Source organism: Gastrolobium bilobum, unplaced genomic scaffold, assembly GCF_033153095.1.
Source record: "Gastrolobium bilobum isolate Gb01-03AN ecotype WA unplaced genomic scaffold, APGP_CSIRO_Gbil_v1 utg1891, whole genome shotgun sequence".
In the NCBI taxonomy this organism is placed as follows: domain Eukaryota; kingdom Viridiplantae; phylum Streptophyta; class Magnoliopsida; order Fabales; family Fabaceae; genus Gastrolobium; species Gastrolobium bilobum.
The window spans coordinates 42,242-45,643 of NW_026899025.1; positions in this window are offsets into that span (position 1 = coordinate 42,242).

Genomic DNA, 3,402 nt, shown 5'->3' on the forward strand with positions numbered 1-3,402 from the left:
AGTTGTTAAGGTCCATTAATAATTTTATAATTATATTTTTCTAGGTTACCTAAACTTAGAGAGGATTAACGTTAGTTCCAAAATAATACATGTGAAATATATTGTTCGGGAGCAATCACATTAGCCGAGTTCAATGGGTCAATTATTAAGACTCATATAAGAGGTCACTCTTCTATATTTCTGTTGGACGTTTAGCAAGTGCACTAGTCGTACAAGTAATAAAATGATAAGTAAAGATCGTTCCCACGAGGATTTGTGTCAAGCACTGACTAACCATATGTACTTGAGTTGAATCAAACAAAAGTTTATAGATTGCATAGATTTCTTGTCACCAGAAACTACACTGAATTGAATTAAAACTTGATAAATAAATAAAATGTAAATTATAATGTAAACAAGTAGTCAAATGTCATTTCCCTCAAACATGAATCTATAGATGAACCAATTTCCATTATGAATTATCTACTATGTGATGTTGATCAACCTTTTTCTTATCATCTCAAGATGTAATCCCTTACTACCCTGATAGACACATTAATCAGAAACCCCAATCCCTTGGTGATTCCTTTCTTAATACATGCATTAATTACTAAGGTCTTAAGATCACATCAGAATCCTAGCATCAATCCCTTGACTACTAGAACACTGATGATGAAGTTGTCAAAAATAGAGAAACAATGTAAACATGTCTGTTCTACACTATTCCTCAACATGAAGAATTAATCAAGACAACTTCATACAATCATATAATAGATAAACAAAACATCTAATTAACCATTTATAAATTCAAACTTAGTTCCATTGAATTACAAAAGACTCTACTAAGACATAATTGAAATACAAACAAGAGAAGAAAGATCAAACTCCATTGACATGATAGTTGAGTCTTCAATCTCCAAGTGCAATTACATAGAAAATACTAACTATTACAAGAACTAATCCTAAAGAATTTGGAAATTCAGAGAAAATGAGAGTCAGATCAGATCTATGAAAGACCTGATCTGTTCTCCCTTCTCCTTGTGTGATGGGAAAAGTCAGAATGAGATATGATGGATTGGATCTGATGTGTGGAATCTGTCAGAATGTGAATCCTTTTATAATTTACAAATTACAACTGAAAACTGACATGGGCGCTAAAACTCTCATTTCTAGACATTTTAGCGCTCAACCTTGACGGATGCCCAACTGCTTTTAACTGTCTTGGGCGCTAAAACGCTCAGTTTTGGGCGTTTTAATGTTCAGGCGCTAAAACGCTCAGTTTTGGGCGTTTTAATGTTCAGCACCAGCATCTTTTGTGCAACAGGGCGCTAAAACGCTCACTAGCGCCCAACACATTTTCCCATTCTTCAGAATCTTCTTCCTTCTCTCTTTTGCTTCTTGAGCTTTATTTCCCTACAAAAACAATGTAAATTTTCAACATAAGCTTCAGAACTTGTATTTGAGAGATTTCCAGGACATTAACCTCTTTTCCATCCATTTAATCACACAAATTGATATTAATTCATGCTTGAAAACCTGATGAACTAAGGGTTCATCAATTTCTAGAGTAATATTTTTATACTTTCATGGTAAAGAATTTCACTCGCCTGTAGAGCTTGTGCTTATGCCTTTCGTTCAGGTAATCGCGCTTGCCTCACACATAATGAGGTTCATTGAGGCAAAATGGTTATGACTCATTCTCTCACTCATCATTGGAAAATTTTCCCTTATAAATACCTATCTTCAACCACTGAAAAGACACCTTCAACATACTAACGAGAGAGCAGTTACACTGCAAAAATATTATCAGAGTTAATGTGTCCTCACATATGAAATCTCCTTTTGCTCTCAACCTTCACCTAAGTCTATTCACATTGACTCTCCAAACAATCTTGGACTATACCATTGCCTATTTAATCACTGTTACATTGAGATATTACACCCTTTAAGAGAAATAAACCTAATCTTACTACAGAAACAGTTCATTGGTACGTCTCTAAGAATAAATCCACGACAATTTTATTTTTACATAAAGTTAGTCTCTAAAGTAATACATGCGAAAGACACTTAACAATTTTATTTCTATATATTTATATATATTTTTTGAACAACCAAAAGGGGGGTGGGGGTTGGAAACCATCCAAAACGACCGATCATAGGAGGTTGGTTCAAGTGATACATATTATGTTGGAATTTATGTTGATAATGTATAGACAATCTACTGGTTATGAATAAGAAGTGAGTTAAGTAAGAAAAGAGAAAAGAGAAGGTGAAGGGGTGTGTGGGTTTAAGAAGTTCCACATTGGACAACTAGTAGAAGGTGAGAGAGTTTATAAGCTCCCACTTCATATTCCTAAATTGACCCTTGGGTCACTACACATTTTGTGGAAGGGGAGGAGCTAGGTGGGCTTAGGTCTACCACAAACACACGCCGCACCGCTGCCGCCGTCTGTCCATCCGGCTCGGATCAGTTCGTACGTGTGTGTTAAATAAAAATAATTTTTTATTAAATAATTTTTAAATTTTTTGTCCAAAATGCCCCTATGATTATCAGTTACTTCCTCCAATTTTTCCAAATACCAAACATTTCTACCTGCCGATTTTTTGCGCGTTTTGAACCGAACCGGTTCTTACCTTTCGCGAACCGGTCATCGGTTATATTTGTTCACTGAACCGGTCACCGATTGTATCTGTTCACCGAACCGATCACCGGTCGTGCCGGTTCGCGGTCTTCAGTCACGGCGGTTCCCCGCTGGCGGCGGTTCATCATGACCGGTCAATATCTATAAATAGACATTGACCCCCCAAAAATTTTATCCGATTTTCTGCACTTTTACTCTGCCGGAATTTTTCCTTCTTCCGGTTTGCATTTTCCTTTCATACTTCTGGTGTAGTTCATCTGGCAATTGTTGTGTTCGTTTGGGCTGTTGACTGGTAGTGCCATCACTCTTCAGATGAAATCCATTCTATCTTTGGAGACTCTTGTCCATCAACCTTTGGCATCAGTGAGAGGGAAAATTGTCTTAAGGAGACACGTTCTGTGGGCTTAGATTTAATTACTCATAATGCATACATTCTTCATTCCGTCTCATCATCTGACATCAAGTGAGTATGTTCTGATTTTTTATAATTGCACTGTGTTTGATAATTCTTAATTCTCTTTTGTTCTATACATAGGTTCAAACCTCTTAGTGATATAATATCACCCACTGTCTTCAATAACAATCTTAAGACAATTTGGTGTTTTGAACCCGTGATCAGTATATTCTATTTTATGTTTATATACTATTTTTATTTTCTGCGTGATTAATCTGTGTGATTAATTTCTGTTTTTGTTTATGTAAGGTAAATGACAAGTGTAAGTACAAATGCTGCCAATCTTACTGCCTCTGTTCCAATGCATGCTGATAAACCTGAAAAACT